Genomic DNA, 19,175 nt, shown 5'->3' with positions numbered 1-19,175 from the left:
GTTCCTCGCAAAAGTTTAATGTACCCCTTTGAAACTGTCAGTTTTTGTATTTATAGCTTCCAAATGGTAATGAATCGTTTCACAAACATAGAAAATATATTGAAACTAAGATAGGAACAGTGGGAAAATATAAATAGATAACAATTTAACACAACGCGAAGAGAAAACTCAATAATGAGCACCGCAAAAGTTGACAACACATATCAAATCCATAAGATTCCTCAATAATTTTAAGACGGTTTATCATAGTAAAATGCTTAGAAGCTTCTCGACTGTTCAGGAATATGCGATAGTGTTGTGAGACTGGTCCTCACCTCATCATGGACTCGTCCAGATCCTATATAATTAGCTCCGAAGGATGGTACGGTGGGGCGAGATCTCAACAAATACTGTATCTCGGCGTGCGAGATGTTACTGATACCTGCAACTAATAATATTCTCTTTATTTTTCTGTATGTCCTTGTACCTTTCCTTAATACACTTGTTAACCACCTACTACTTGGTTTCCCGCGTTGTTCTTATGGACCCAGCTGAGCCCTACAATAAATAGACGTCGAAGTAAGCAATTAGTAAAAGTATTGCGTCATTCTTTATTTAATAACCGTATTGTAAGCAACCGCATAATGGGAAAAAATAGACAGATTGGAAAAGACGCTCAGAAAACCAATTGGACGTCTTAATCAAAGTGGATTAGGATATAAAGCAATATCTAAACTTTTGATTGTTCTATTGAATTCTGTCGGACAATAATTCGGCAATGGAAGTCTAACAAATCAACCCTTCCCTTGGCCAGATCAGGTCATCCTTAAAAAATAACAAACGTTCTGAAAGGCTATAAACAAGGAAGGTTATGAAGTCCCCTACAGTTACTCTTGGAGAGCTGCAGAAGGACTTAGAAAATAGTGGTTATTCTACAAAATACAAGGTATTATTTTGTAAATGTGTTGTAAACTTCTGCGTTGCTAATTATTGAGTTTTCTTTTGCGTTGTGTAAAATTATTACTGTTTTATTTTTCTCACTATTCCTATCTTAGTTTCAATACATTTTCTATGTTTATAAAAAGTTTCACTACCATTTGGAAGCTAGAAATTCATAATAAACTGACAGTTTTAAATGTGTATTGTAAACTTTTGCGGGGCACTGTATATATATATATATATATATATATATATATATATATATATATACACACATATATATGTATATATATATACACACACATATATATGTATATATATATGTATATGTATATATATGTATATATATATATATATATATATATATATATATATATATAAGGCTAAAGAATAAATAAAACATATTAAAACACTTTAAGACAAGTTAAAACATGTTTTATTAATTCTTTGTTTTAATTATAAGCCCTATTTCCTATTAGGTGTTAATGAGCTTTTACATCTGGTTAGATATGTTTTATAATGTTAAGTATTTAATATGCATAATCTATTTTAAGTTTGCTAGCTTGGAACAACTTTGTAAACTTAAGTGTAATTCTTATTTCATATATATATATATATATATATATATATATATATATATATATATATATATAACGCTGAACGTATGTGTGAGTGTCTGCTGAAGTGAGTATAGGCTCCTATATAGGTGACTATTTAAAAAAAAAACTGATTACATATAATCATAGAGGATGTATCGAGGATCAGGAATGAGTATGTTTGATCTGGCAGAACGGTGGTTCATAAAAATTGTGAGGGTCTGCGTTCGCGCCTGGCCCCCAAAGTATGGAAACAAAAAAATGTAAAAAAAAACGTTTGCAAGGGTTTTTGATATAGATGTACATAAGAATACTTTGATAAGTATGTTTCAACTTAAATACGGATGGTATAATAAAATTGAGGGGTCTGCGTTCGCGCCTGTACTCCATGGAAATATGGTACAAACTTTAACAAAGAAGTTTCATAACTAATTGCGTAAGTATACAACCTGCAATAAAATCTGATAAATTCGTGACACGTATAATTACGTCTGCAGGCGCTCTGCTGCGCCGTGGACCACAGGCCAACGAACACCTGTTTATTATGACAAAATTTAGAAAAATAAGTCATTTCTAATTTATTTCTTACCAATTGAATAACTAAAGAAAATCGCATCCTAACCGATTTGTGTGAGGTTCTGTCAGTCGGTCCGTTGATTGATTAGTAGTTCGGTGACTGTTATGTTTGGAATATATTTATCATCACTGAAGTCGCAGACAAAATAGTATCATCTATTATAAGTATAAGATCGATGAAAAGTGTATATATATATATATATATATATATCGATGATAGTGTATATATATATATATATATATATATATATATAAAGCTGAACGTATGTGTGTGTGTCTGGTCACGAATAAGCAACTATATGGTTGACTATTTTAAAAAACTGATTAAATATAATGATAGAAGGTGTATCGAGGATCAGTAATGGGTATTTTTGATCTGGCAGAACGGAGGTACATAATAATGGTGGGGTCTGAGTTCGCGCCTGGCCCCCAAAGTATGGAAATAAAAAATAAAAAAAACGTTTACAAGTGTTTTTGATAAAGATGTACATAATAATACTTTGATAAGTATGTTTCAAATTATATAGGGATGGTATAATAACATTGTGGTGTCTGCGTTCGCGCCTGTACTCCAAAGAAATATTGCACAAACATTAACAAAGATTTTCATATCTATTTGCGTAAGTATACTTTGATAATTATTTTTCAGTTTGAAGAAATATGGTATAATAAAATTATTGGGTGTTCGTTCGCGCTTGACCTCCATAGAATGTAAATATGTAACAAAGTTTAACAAGGTTTTATAAAAGAGGTGAGGGTCAACAATAACACTTAAGCTTTAATCTTGATTCAGGTTAGCTTTTATTTATTTTTTTAGTCGAATCATATTGTGTCGAATTAATTAAATTCATAAATTCACGTTCTTATTAAAGTGAAAGCCAAAAAATAAGTCGGAACTTTAGACAATTCTCGACACAAATTTTGCATAACTCTGTTTTCTTCCTACTCCACTTGATCGGGGCACTCTTTTGAAAATAGATAAATAGATAAATAATAAAAAATTAGTACGCTTCTTGGTGTCGTGTCCAAAGAAGGAAAAAATACTGCTCACGTGATTGCGCATCTTTTTAAAACATTTACATAAACTTTTTATTTTTATTTATATATCTGTTTAAGCTTTTTGTCAGTGTACTAGAAGGGATTCAGTTGATTACAACCCTTTCTGCGTGTTTTTTACATTACAATAGTACAACCCTGAATCCGACGGCCCAATACTACACCGTTCAATATTGTAAAACTAAAACGAAGCTGTTCTGCTAGAAAAGGGCGCCATTTTCTTCTTATTCATATTTATATCGATTCTTTGCTTTAAAAAACTAAAGTAATTACGTGCTTACTATTTTAATATCCCATTTTGCTGTTTCGGATTATTTTACTAACGTAAATAAAGCTTCATTATTTTTCCAAACTGTTTTTGTTGTTATTTTTTTTCGATATTTCGTCGATATTATTTAGTAAGAGTGTTTAGCAGAAAAGCCAACAAACGACTACCTGAAAAATGAATATACAAGAAATAAATGTTACCATAGTCAATAAAAGTTCAGTTCATGTTTTTTTTTGTTTTGAAATAGATTTTAATGCTTTTTACTTGAAATAATTTCAGCGACGCGAAATTAAAACGAAATTTGAGGCGATAACTACTTAAATGAATGTTTATACAAACTACACATGCCATAATCGAATATTCTTCAAGCACAAAATTACGAGAAACATTAAAATATGTTTATAAATATTCCTTACGTTGACGGAACTCTCTCAAATTGTTAACACAGAATGCTCAGGTGCCCCTGTTTCAAATTAAAAACGGGGCTCCCCATTTCAAAGTCGCTGCAATTTTGATTTTTTAAAACCGGTTCGTGAATAAAAAAAAATTGTTACTTAAAAATACAAACCAATGAACTTTTCCTATGGTAACATTTATTTCTTGTATATGTATAATATATATATATATATATATAAATTTCTCTTTGTAAGGAAACATCATTTTGTAGGTCACTCTTGGCTACGAATGGAAAGAAAGTTGATATAAAAAATATATTTTCGCGAAAATTATCTTTACTTTCATCATATTTTGCTTAAGGTAAAATATACATGGAGATGAGGCTACACTGAATATTCCGCGTTTCATCCACTCTAGGACTAGTTAGCCAATCAGGTGCGTATATAAACGACAGACAACCACAAAATTCGTGCATAAGCCTGAAGAGTCCTACAGTGGATGAAACGCGGAATATTCAGAGTAGCTTAATCGCCATATATATTTTCTACATTACTAACTAGCTCTACCTATTTATTGAGCACTTTTGAAGTAAATACCTCAAGTTTACGCATAAATTTGTACTTTCGTATCGTAATTTTATGTGAGTAAATGAAGTAGTTATATATATATATATATATATATATATATATATATATATATATATATATATATATATATATATATCACATGCGAAAGAGGAGAAGATCAGTTCTCTTTCTCTTCTGGAGAGAAAAAAAAATTCACGATGAATTTTTTTTTCTTTCCAGAACAGACAGAGAACTGAACTTCTCTTTCACATGTGATATATGACCGTCTTCCTGTACAACCATCGCCTAGAAATCCTGATATATATATATATATATATATATATATATATATATATATATCTTTAAATATATAAATTGAATTTAGATATATTTTAAAACTATATTAATGTCTGATATATATATATATATATATATATATATATACATATATAGCTTTATTTATATATATCACTCTTTAAAAGCGTTTATATGTTATATATATATATATACATATACATCATATGTATGTATGTATACATACATACACATAAACAGACACGTTTTTGAAGATAGTTTTGACATCTTCAAAACCTGCTAAGTCTTTCTGAAATAGTAATTATCTTGTCTTATTGTTTATAATATTCTTTCTTTAACCTCCTGCTTCCAATGTGCGTGAGAGCAAGATTATACTTTGGAAAGTCTGAAACTGTTGGTGGCTTTATAAAACGTGACTCAGGCTTGTTTATATTTCTTTTTCTTCCTTGCCATGCGAGAAGAAAAAACATCGTGTTCTCTATAAAAAATCATTGTGCGTAGTTGTGCACCGGGTCACCCTATTATGACCATGCTTGTACGCTATCGACGTCTCATCTCTTTTTTGTGCAATTTCTCAAATATACTCGACATATGAAAATGATTTTATGCTGCTTGGAAATATTTGCAAATTTAGTTGAACTGAAGTTCAGTTTGATTTACTCCCTTTTTCTACAATCATGATACTCCTACACGAAACATAGACTTTAGTATCTATGCACTTGACGTGCCAAATCTAAGAACAACGTCAGTTTGGAAAGTGGGGAAATCTATCTTTTCAAAGTATCTTTTTATATCAGTACGGAAATAAAACATGCCTCAACTTAAAAGGGTTCTCCATCATTAATCGTTGACGGAAATGATAGAATTTAGAACCAGAACAGATACTACAATTTGCACAGAGAAATTAGCTAGCATACACAGTTCGAAATAGCGCTTAAATAATATAAATAAAGTATTACAATCAGAGCTTGCTATATCATAATAGAACACGCAATGAAATAAATAATAGAACAGATTTATATTATTATTATATGGAAGTACATTATATTTTTTCGTCCATTTAGAATTAAGGTTGAAAAACAATTTCTATAATTAAATACACAAATATAATGAACACGTTATTTTATATGCGTATGGGATAACTGCGATACACTGATAATTCTATTAAGCTCGGTGTTTTATACAATGTCTCTCGTCTTATCTCCTTTTGTTTTTTATTGTCGTATGTATCTATTTGTATATCTTACTCGTCTTCTCTTATATTGTATATTTCGTATGTATCTATTTGTATATCTTACTCGTCTATTTAACTGTTCTTCTCGTATCCAGAATGTATTAACGGCTTGTGACTCATTTAGTGGTCGTGAGTGTGTGTGTCAGAACGTATAGTCTACAGTACATTTACATCACACAGACATGGCTATCTGCTGCTCCTACTGAGGAAATTAGGCAACGCCTTGGAGGAGTTTGTTCTGTTATAACAAACTGCATACAAGGTAGACACAGGACGCTGTATGTTTTTATATATAGTCTTTATTCACTCCTATGTATTGTATCACGGCAGAACTGGGGTTAATGATGATCTTTAGCTTATGGTTTCTATGCATTCATTTGGAAACGGTCGTCCCCTTATAGGGAGACCTGTTTAACCCATGTTTACTCTTGGACGTGTCAAAAGCAAGCCACAAAACAAAAACTCTGCTTATTCAAACTAGAACTCTTGGCAAGGCAGATCCGGTTTCCGTTTGCATACCTTCCGGTGCAACTTGACTGTCACCCAGTTGATACCTGTCACATTACCCTTTGACCGTTTCTTCAACTGCATGCTCGCTCAACTCATTCTTTCCCTACGATAATACTCTGCTATTTACTTCGCTAGATAGATAAGTAATTAGATACACTTATATTAATTAATTAGATGAATTGAAAATAACAATATAGCAATAATAATGCACAAACATACGAAAATAGATGATATAACTGAATATAATACAGCACAATCATATACTTCGAAATAAACAAAAAAAAAAGGACGGCATGAGGTATCGGTTGCATGAACCACGTAAATTATCCATAATGGTGTTTTCATTCCAAGTTTTTTTAAGGTAAACATCGGATGATTACGTGATTAAATATCCAGCAATAAAATAATTTTACAGACTTGTTAGTCGCAGTACGAATCAATCTGGTAATGACAGCATTTTGAAAAGTAATGAATGACCAACTAAGAAAACCTGATATTTGGAAGTTGGAAAATTATTATATTATACTATATATACTCTAAACCCATTCTAAAAGCATTCATTGAGCTTGAATTAAAAAAAAACTTATATTAAAAATATTTTCATTATAACAGCAGTATTTATGAGAAAGTCTTTCTCATCCATAATAATATTGTTGCTTAATGACATATCGTGTGTTATAGTATGTTGCCGCATCTTAATAAAAAACTATGTTTTCTGGATTACTGAATATGTTTCAAGTGAATGATCAATCCCTCTCTCTTTCTCTCTCTCTCTCTCTCTCTATATATATATATATCTATATATATCTCTCACTCTTCTGTATATATATATATATATATATATATATATAATATGACCGTTTAAGAAACTGTCTCTAACAAATTCCTAGGTCACTTTTTGGTTTTGAAATATTTGATATTTTATCATATGAAACATATTGGATCTGGTCATTACCCGATAAAAATAGCTATTAAGACGTCAAAGTTAAAAATATCATTTGGCAAGAGAAAATCAACTTCAAGTACTCTTCTACGTATAGGCAAATATACATATATATGGAGAGAAAGAGAGAGAGAAAGACTGAACAATATAGTAAGTAGTAATTATCTCTAAAAACCTGGTTACGAAATAAGATCTTGCTGGTAATTTGCATATACAATTTCCTTTAATATATAAACATTGACATCATTTGTTTCTTCACAATTTCCTATTATAAAGCATAAGATAGCATTAACAGCAGAAAAGAATTAGTAGTATTGTTACAAGAACAAGTCGCCTCTCCTTGTCAGTGAGTAAATATGAGATAGGATAGCCGAGGATTAGAACATGCGAAGCTAGGATTGGAATTGAGAATTCCGATCATAAGTTAAAATAAATAATACAGAATGCTATTGAAAATTGAATGTAGAATTAACCATTGTTTAGTTCACATAAAATAAGTAGATATCTGTTTATTGAAAAAGGAATGTGATAATGTAATTTTGTTTCTGTTAATGCAATTAAATTAAAATAAGGAATCTAGATCCGAACGATAGAAAATGTTATACTTATTTGTAAAGTGGGTTAGGAAAATTAGGTTAGAGAGAAATCGGTCGTTGTAAATATGTGAGGAGGATGCATGCTTTGACACGTGAGAAATTACACGTCTTCGTGCTATGTTATTCTACAGAAAGGAGGTCAGTGTGCTGTTGAAAACTGAACCGAAGTGCCTGTCTGTACGAATTGTTTACATTTTCAAAAGTCAAGATCGCTGTACTTTTAATGATGAACAGAACAAAAATACGTATATTGTAAAAAAAAGATGCAAAAGCATTTTCTGTTAATGTGTTTTAATTGTTTTGTTTTTGAAAAAAGGGGCATATTGTTTTGTTGATTTACGGATTTGATGGTGTTACAGGAAAATAATTTTTTATTTTCTTGAGAAAAATTATAACTCTTTGTGAAAATAATGGTTTAAATGTATAATGTAACGTTTTGTTTTTAAATGTTTTATATATTGTAAAATGGCTTGAATGTATGTAAATGTTATTGTATTTTTGCGATAGGAATTCAAAGTTATTATTAGGTATATACATTAGAATTGAAATGATTTAGGAAAGGTAAGATGGTACTGATCAGATGGTTGGCCTAGAATAAATCAGAATTTTAGAGTGGGGCCAAAATAGGAATTACGTAAGCGTGTATTTTTAAGAAGTTTTACAGATATGATAAAAAGAGAGATTTGATTTTTTAAGTTGCATTTTGTGTGTTTGTTTAAGTCCATAAATACTTTTTCACAAGAAGAGTAACTTGCCGGGTAAGCATTAGAGATGCCCTGTTCTAAAAATAAAATGTACCCTATGGAATTGAGTGCTTGAAAAAAAGTTGGTCGCATGTGACGATTCCAAGCAGGAGGTAAGACTTGGCTCAATTAATTAGAGACAGGCGTTGAGAGGATAAGAGAATCTTAAAGGGTACCAGGGACCGATGAGAATCGGTACAGTAGGCAAATCACATATTGCTTAATGAGGTGAGAGAAAAGTACAATATACCGTAAGTACGTAAGAAGATATAACCTTATATTTTTTTAGAGATGCATGAATGCGGGATATCTCTGCTGGATCTTAGAAGCTCTGATGAGAGAAACGAAAAATCACAAAGATCGGGCCATAGCTAGAAATTAGGCGCAAATAGGAATCATGGCGATAAGTTGGAAGGTAATTAGTTATTCTCTAAATCTTCTTCAAAATTCCAAGAGTCCAAGCAAGGAACTCCAAGTGAATCAGTGTGATAAAAAAGGTATATCTTGAAAATTTGGAAACCAACCACGAAGATTAATTATGAGCTTTGAGATGTCCCGGAAAAATAAGATAGTTACAAAATGAAAACAAAGCCATACTTAATAGAATAACCGGGCAAGGGATACGATCAGGGCACTTTTGGACGAAAGGAGTCGTCAATTCCGAAAGAGATAAAGTGATACCTCTAGTTTACGGCATAAGAGTGGCTGGATAAACCAGCTGACGAGTATCAGGGGGGGGAATACCCTACACCCAAAAAGTAAATACCAAGAAGATCAGAGAGGGTTTTATCTAATATAAAAATTATAATTGTGAAGTCAGTTGGGAAGGGCTGACTAAAGGAGTTCTTATTTTTATCCTGATCTTTCTTGTGTGGTTGTGTAGATATAGAGAAAAATGTATTAGAATTTAAAAATGCGTACATTTGTTGAAAATAAGGATAGAAGGAATGTTACTAGAACAAGTCGCTTGTTCATGTAAGTAAGTAAATATGAGATAGCATAGCCGAGGATTCGAATCTGCGGAGTTAGATTTCGAATTGATAAATCCGATCATAAGTTAAAACAAATAATAGAGAATGTTATTGAAAATGGAATGTAGAATTACCCATTGCTTAGTTCACATAAAATAGTTAAAGATCTGTTTATTGAAAAAGGTATGTGATAAGCAATTTTGTTTCTGTTAATGAAATTAAATTAAAATAAGGAATTTAAAAATGAATAATAGAAAATGTTATACTAATTTGTAAAGTGGGTTAGGAAAATTAAGTTAAAGTAATCGGGTTGTAAACATGTGAGGAGCGATGCATGCTTGTGACACGTGAGGCGTGTAAGGCCACGAGTCCGATATGCACGTGTTTGGTCATGCAATGACGTTATGAGTTTTCGATATAGTTACAGCTTGGATGTCAGAGTGTAAGAGTCAGTGAGTCAGAAAGAAGTTAGGCCGGGACAGGGTCGGACAAACAGAGCTGACATCGAACCTTGGAAGTGAAGGGAAGAAGAAAGGAATCATGTAGAGACTTTGAATTCCTTGATGCAAAGCCTTTGACCGTCGAATGCAAAAAAAGAACAACTTCATAATTTTCTATCTGCGTCTTCGTGCTATGTTATTCAACGGAAAGGTATTGTGAATTTGTATTATAGACTTGTGGTCCACTCATCTGTATTTATAAGACTGTGTATAAACTCATCTATGAATGTGTCTCTACCATCTTAAGAATGCGTCTCCCTCTCAGCTATTATAAATAGTGAGTGTTCGTTCATTATGATAAAAGTCTGAAATACTCATCTCAAAAATAGGTAAAGAAATATATGTGTCAATGTTATAGAAACATTCCCATTCACAGAACTGTCAAACAGTATGAATGTCAATATCTCTATCAATCTCTCTGTCTATCAATCTATCTATCTAAATCCCTCTCTCAAAGTGTATTATATGTCCCCGTCTTTCCGTATTAAAATGCCCCTGTCTCTCTTTGTATATAAGACCTGTCTCTATCTCCACAATATGGACACTCACAACAAATATAATATACAACACCACTTATAATAAGGACTACGTAACAGTATCATGGCAAAATCGCTCTCTTCATTTAGATGTCTTGAATATAAAGTAATTAAAGAGAACCATATATTTAAACGTTAACTATATTAATGTGTTATTAGCATTATAACGAATATATTTTGAAATATATATATCTTTCCTTTTGGCCATTAACCACATTTTTTCACGTGTTCCTGTATTGATCTTTCATGCAAAGTTCAATGATATGAACAGATTATTCTGTCCGCTTCGATACGCGTTCGCCAATGATTATTTTATTTCTATACTTCTATTTCAGGAAACTAGTGTTGTAGTTATTATATCACATCTTCATTGCCAGTTCACACGTTTCAATATGCAGTTATTTTTACTGCTCGGTTTCATATTTACTTATTTGTTTATATAAATCCTTCTCTTGCAAAGTGATTTTCGTCTAATGGCTTTCCGATATTTCTGTATCTTTTGTATCTATGTAATACGGTCACGCATACCGTGCATTTTTTTTGTTTTTGTTTGTTCGTGAAGAGGATCTTAATAGCCTGATTAATTTTTACTGAGCTATAACTTTTTCTGAGTGTAAGATTTTTTGTATTCTAATATGCTATCCTGAGAAATGAATATAAGAATGTTTTCTTATGGTTTGTTGCGTTGTTATTATATTTTAGGGAAAGCGTCCACATATGTAGGCACGTATCTATGATCGTATGTATATACCGGGAGAGAAATGAACAGATAACAATGTACTCACACGCGCATATATATATATATATATATATATATATATATATATATATATATATATATATACATGTATGTATGTATGTATAACTACTTCATTTAATCACATAAATGAATATACGAAAGTATAATTTTATGCGTAAACTAAGTATTTACTTCAACAGTATTCAATAAAAATGTAGAGCTAGTAGAGCTAGTGAGTTAGAAAAATATATGGCAATTTAGCTACACAGATTATTCCGCGTTTCATCCACACTAGGATTCGTCAGGCTTAGACGAATCCTAGTGTGGATGAAACGCGAAATATTCTGTGTAGCTTAATTGGCATATATATTTTTCTAACTTACTATATATATATATATATATATATATATATATATATATATATATATACATGCATACATATATTAAGTTATGTAAATTTATATGGCAATTAACCTACAAAGAATATTCTGCCTTTCTGTATGCCGGGAATCAACAAGCTAAATTCCATTGAATTGAATGCTAGCAGCTGATTTGTTAAATACACGTGATATTCTGTTTGACGACCCTAACTAATAGGATTCATTGGAACTACTTCTTATGTAACATTACCTACGTTTCCTCAAGGGACGCACACGTTGTATGCAGAGTACGTGGCAATGAAACCTAGGACAGTAATAAATGGACTACTTTGTTGTAGTAATGACATTTATTTCCCCATTCTCTCACCACGCGTAACTTTTCTTCCGGACATGGCGTCATCGACATCTCTAACGTGAGATCAGATGTAGTCTCGAACGTGTTTTGGAACGTTCTTCTGGATCTGCCCCTCCATCTGTAGCACATAGTTATTGTAGTATTTTATTATGCTTTACAATGACGTCATTTCGCATTTCGTATACATTTGCATACGTGCGTGTGCGCTCTGTTTCATTTAGTTTTTCTTCTTGTATTGAGCACAGTTGATGTAGATACTGAAATTCAACGCATATGGCATTACGTATCCAAATAACATTTTATGTATATGCATAAAATAAGCACACACACACACACACACACCTCACACACACATATATATATGTATATATATATTTATATATATGTTTCAAATTGATCAATAAATCTATATGCATTAGTATATATTTTTCTTTTATAAATTTCCTTCCTTTTGTATCTAAGCTCCACCAGAGATGGGGCTTTCATTATAAAAATGTCTCCATCTAAAGAACCTTTATACTTTTATCCCCCTTTTATACCATGACACAAAACTTATCAAGTAAAAACTAAATTATTTCTAATTTCTAGGTTAAATTATTGAAATTAATGAGGAGAATTTAAAAACCAAGAGCCTTAATCGAAGCCAATCAAAGTATAAGTATGCGAAAACTTTTTTCTGAAGAAAACGTAATGTATACGACGATTTCCAACCACTTGAAAAAGACTGAAAAGACACAAAAATTTGATTAATAGATACCTCATGAATCGAACAACAACTAAAAGCAACGCCGTTATAAAGTGACATCTTACCTTCATTTAAGAAACAGGAACGACCCGTCTTTCGATCGGGTTGTGATCTAAGATAAACAGTGAGTTCTTTACGAAAACCGGCGACTCTCCGATCAGTGATTAGACGCCGACGAAGTTCCACGACACTTCCCAAAGCCAGAGTTGCACATAAAAAACGGTGTGCTAACTTTTTGGTGGTATGCGACTCATCTGACCTATTAGACTTTTTTGAATGCAGTCGAAACAATTATGGCGTAGAATTACTGTCAACTAATAAATGAAATGCGCCAAAATCTTCGAAAACACATACCATCACTCAACGCAAATAGTAAGCGTTAGGAAACCAACCCGGCAGAAGTTGAGCGAATTGAATTACGAAAGTTTGTTCCATCCTTCATTCTCTCTACACCTCCCATTACCGTGAGAAATTTTCAAGCATCCCGACAACTTTCGCGTCAGAAATGATTCAAAACCTTAAGCAATATAAAAAAAAAACGTATAAATCAATTTCATCGCTGATGCAATCACAGAGATACACACAAACACACACGCACACATATATAATATATATATGCATTTATATATATGTATTTATATATATATTTATATATATTTATATATATTTTATAAATGTGTATTTATATATATATATTTATATATATACATATGTATATATATGTATGTATATATATGTATTTATGTATATAGTATTTATATATATATATTAATATGCATATAAAAACATACCTATATATATGTATATATAAATACATACCTATATATATACACATATATATATATATAAATACATATATATATAAATACATACGTAAATTTATATATACATATAAATATATATAAATACACACACACATATATATATAAATACATACGTAAATTTATATATGTATATATATACATATAAATACACACACATATAAATACGTACGTAAATTTATATATGTATATATGCATATAAATACACACACACATATATATATATTTATCTATATATATATATATAATTGTATGTATGCATACGCGATGAAGGTGATGAAGACGTTTTTGATATTGTTGAATGAATACGAAACCGGCAGGAATTAAAATATGTTTAAGTGTATTTTATGACGAGCAAGACTGCCCCAACTAGTGTGTGTATATATATATGTATATGTATATATTTATATATATTCATGACTAAATATGTATTTATTTATACGATGACGTTATTCAGCGTGTATGTGTGTGTGACCGCTTTTTAGGTATTTATTCTCTATAAAAAGAAAACCTTTTCAAATAACTGATTCATCCAGGAAGAGATAAAAGTAGTAGCAAAAACTTAAAAATTACGATATAAAAAACAAGTATGTTTTAGAATCTTTCCCAAGAAACCAAACAACGGTGTAAATCATTATTCGTGAGAAACGCTCTGTACTTGGAGGCTCGTTGTTTCATTTGGAAATATTAGAAGAAAGAACTGAAGTGAGTAAGAAAAGGAGGGAGACAGGTAAAGATGCTTTATGGAGTAAACTTGATTAAAATTCAGTAGAGAACGTGAAGTGACATTGCGAAAGGCGTGGATTCCTAGGGCGAAAACTGCCCAGATCTTCGATGCCTGATTCGAAACATGATACGATATATTAAATAACATCAATTTATTGAACAAGACAAAAAACCAGTCGAAATACAGCCCTATATGTCTTGCTAGATATACAGATACAGACTTGATCAATAATATATAAGTAAGATTGTAAATGTCATAGAACACCTGCATACACACAGGCACGCACCCCAAAATACACGCATACACATATAGATATGATATGTTCATATATATTATATATTAATATACGTACGTAAATATACACACATATATATGTGTATATCTGTATACATATCTATATATATCTGTATATATATATCTGTATATATATATATATCTGTATACATATGTATATGTCCGTATATCTATATCTGTATCTCTCTCTACATATATATATATATATATATATATATATATATATATATATATATATACAGAATGTCTCAAAAGAAGCTGATGGTTCTTAATTTTTTATAGATTTCTTTTATTTTTCAGGTCATCTTGAGTATCTCATCCAGGGTCCCCTTGACTCGCTACATAACCGAGAAATGGATATTTAGTATTTTCGGTTAAATGAGTCAATATTAGAAACTAACATAGAATTTCGACCAAACCTCAACACAACAAATTCCCCTACTCCCTATGCAATAAAACTAGCCGCAATAAATGCCCTTAAAACAATGTAGAGGAGGAAATTAGGACTGTAAGTCCTGAAACATTAAATGATGTGCTGGACAATGCCCTGCAGATAGCACAAGAGTGTGAAAATGAAAAATGTGGACATTTGAGTAACATCATTTTTCATAACTAAAAATAGAGCTTGTGAAAAACGTTCCTTAGATTTAGTTGAGGAATAAAATTAGAATAAGTAGATTATGATATCTTACTATATCTCAAAAAATTACCGGGTGGCTTCTCTACCTACATATGAAAATTAGTAAGTATAACTTAAATATTGAGGAGGTTAATAAAATTTAAAATCTGTCAGCTTTTTGGGGACACCGTGTATATATATTTGTGTGTGTGTATTTGTGTGTGTGTGTGTGTTGTAAACACTTGCAAAACATTGGAAGTTTACTCGCCAAGTAATAATGCATAAAAGAATCTTAATAATATTTGCCAAGACTTTCTGCCATCGATCTGCAAGCTTTCTGATCTGGTCACAGCACTATTCAGCCGGCTTGAAATCAACGCCTTTTTGACACTGCTTCTCGACTTCATCAAACATATCGAATTGGCAGCCCTTCAGAAAGTGTTGCATTGATTGGAAAATGTCGTAATTTGATAGAGTACAGTCAGCACTGTAGGCTGAATGGGAGAGAATCTCAAAGACATCGAATTCTTCAAACTTTGGAAGCCTTGGCGGTGTGTGACTTGGTCTTGTCCTGATCAGATCAAGGTGATTTTTCTTCAACTTTTCCTAGAACCGCTCCAGTTGATTTCAGTATAGTTCAGCGCTGATAGCACGACCATTCGAAACCAACTCAAAATGTACGATTCCCTTAAAGTTGCATCAAACCCGCAACATGACTTTCTTTACCTCATCGATCTTGTTTTGGAACCGACGGTATCTCTTACCTTTCTGACCCCATCTCGCTTGTCCTCCTTGTGCTGGACCAGATACACCTATTTCTCATTCGATGTCAAAACGCTCATCTAACCGATTGCTGAACAATTGACGGTAAAGTTCAGATCGTCTGTTGGCGTGTGCTTCGGTAGGTTCGGGCGGATCTTGTTTTTTGTGATAAAAATAAAATTAACTCAAGTGTCGGTAAATTGCATTTTCCAACTCCAATCTAATCAGCATATTCTCTAGTTCTTGATGAAGGCGCAATTAACTTTTTCGGAAGTTTTTACGAACTTTTTGAACAAGCTAATATATATATATATATATATATATATATATATATATATATATATATATATAATTGATTATTGGAAAAAAACAGAAATAAGTAATTCGGCAAGGTCACAGGAGAGACACCCATGCAAAAAAAATAATCCGAAACAAAATGCATCCCAAAGCGACAAAACTAAAGCTGGCTTCATAAGACACTATATATATATTAAATGGAGAGTAGATAATGCATTTTGAGTTATCGACAACCCTCGTTACTCTTGCTTCTCCTTATTTGTCCTTCAGTCCTCATTTTTTTAAATGAACGATTTTTCTGACAAAAGGAGAAGAAAAAGCTGTATACTAGGTTTGCAGTACTTCGTGTAAACAGTCGCCAGAGATGCTGGAAATTCTGTTTCTTTGTGGCCATGTCACTAGTAACGGTGCTGGAGGTAAACGTTTAACTGGGCTGACGTAATCCGCCTGATAGGCAGGGAACCGAACCTTGGATCAACCACGAATGAAGCTGACTTATCAGGAGGTGCAAAGTACTGGCGCTACTATATTGTCATTTGGTAAATGGATTCTCGACCCGGCAGTAGCTTTTGGTGGGGTCTCTTGATGCCATATAAGTGGCTAATTGTTGCGGCTTTACCTTATCATGTGCTACAAAAGAAAATTATTTGTTTCTTTTTCTCTTACTTTCCTTCTCTGTCCTTATTCAAGCAAGTCTGTCGACCTTTTTACAAATCCCAAATCTCAATAATGAAAGGTTTCCAGAAAAAATACCCGATTAAATCCAGATCTCAAACTTCCAACGACGAACCCCACTACCATGTCTACTTCTCACACATCAGGAGTCTACGTTCCAACCTTCCAGAGGTTCAAACTCTATTCAAGGAAACTACACCAGACCTATTATTCCTAAGCGAAACTGGCATTGGACCGACTACTTCCCTACATGAGTGTGTAATTAAAGGATAATCTAATCTAACCTCTAAATCCGACCCCCAAGATCGCCATGGGTATGGAGTATGTGCCTACATTAAAAACAACTTTCCATGTGGCAGGGACATCTCCAGAGAAGATCCGAACTTACCCTATATGTGCTTCCGGGTTGCACTTGCTCACTATACCGCATTTGTATTTGCACTCTATCGCCCCCACATGCTTTAAAAGCATATCTGAGAACATTGACGACGTCCAGTCTGCGTAGCCTTCAGCAAACATTCACGTCTGTGGAGACTTCAATGTTCACAATGTGCAATCGTTAACCCACTGAAACAAGACCGATGACCAGAGGGAGGTTCTGTCACGATTTCTTCATTGCTTATGACCTCATTCAAATTGTTCATGAACCCACTCGCAAGTCTCCTATACCTTTTTCTCACAACATGCCCTTAGCTCTGTTCATCTCCCGTTTTGTCCCAACTGGGATTTTCCGACCACTCTGTTGTAACAGTTAAGATAAAAACGAAATGTAATTGGTCCTGAGACGTACCTCTCCATCGTACAGTATATCGATACCCTATAGCTGACTGAGATACCTTCCGCACATTTATATCATATCTACCTCTGCGTTCCATGTTTAAAAAGGAGGTGCCCTTTATAGTATTAGCCATGACGGAATTGTTAATTGTGGGTATATACCGTTTAATAACCTCGAAAAAGTTCCAGCAAAAACCTAACAGCCAGTCGCGGTTCTCTCCGGAATATGCTGCTGCCACTGCACAGAGAAATCACTTTTTCCATTACTTTCAACGTAATAGATGTACTAAGACGAAAGCCGTTTTCAGGACCGCCAGCAACCGCTGTAAAAAAGTAATGAGAAATGGGCGAGAATTGTATGCCCAGTCCGTCAATCCTTAGTAGCTGGGCAACGGCTTGGTTCCTATTAGTTTTGGCAAATAGCAAACAGAATCCTGAACAGAAGCGTGTGTTCTATCCCAACTATCTTCAATGAACCTAAACTAATCTTGAAAGTATTAGACAAAGCCAAACTTTTGCCAAGGCATTCCAATTATATTGCTACAAAACCTTCAGCCAGGAATAGCGCTCATACTTACACAGGTATTTAAGTGTTGTCTTTAGGAGAAATGCTTTCCAACACCTTGGAAAATCTCATCCATATGCCCTTTATTTAATAATTCAGGTAATCGCTCATCTCCTTCTCAGTAGAGACCAATGTCTCCTGTGCGTCATGAGTAATCTGCTGGAATCTGTATTAAATAGAGAAGTAGTCAACCATCTCAGCATAAATTACCTTCTTAGTGATATGCAATATGGTTTCCGTTCTGCTAGATCTACAGCAGACGTGCTTACAGCTACAACTCTGTAGCTTTTAGGATAAGCGAATCTCTCGACGGAGGATTCCTCTCTAGAGAAATTACACTTGACATAACAATGGCCTTTGATAAGGTATGGCATAATGGTCTACTTTACAAGATTTCCAGCTATAGTATACCTGAAAATGTCTTCTCAATTATTAAATCATTTGTCTCTGATAGGTTCATAAGAGTAGTTGTTAATGGGCAGAAACCAGAATCTCTCAGTATTAATGCTGGATACCCTCAGGGGTCCATTCAGTGCCCAACTCTCTTTCTGATCTACATTAATGGCCTTCGAAATCACATCCTTACATCATTCGTAGATATTTATGCTAACGACACTACAATCTATGGTTGAACATCAAAGACCGTAAATGACGTAGTTATCTCTGATTCTCTTTCTTCTGATACTGAGTACGTG

The sequence above is a fragment of the Euprymna scolopes genome, chromosome 22, assembly GCF_053919585.1.
Source record: "Euprymna scolopes isolate OS-2025 chromosome 22, ASM5391958v1, whole genome shotgun sequence".
Lineage (NCBI taxonomy): Eukaryota > Metazoa > Mollusca > Cephalopoda > Sepiida > Sepiolidae > Euprymna > Euprymna scolopes.
This window is presented reverse-complemented; position numbering follows the sequence as displayed.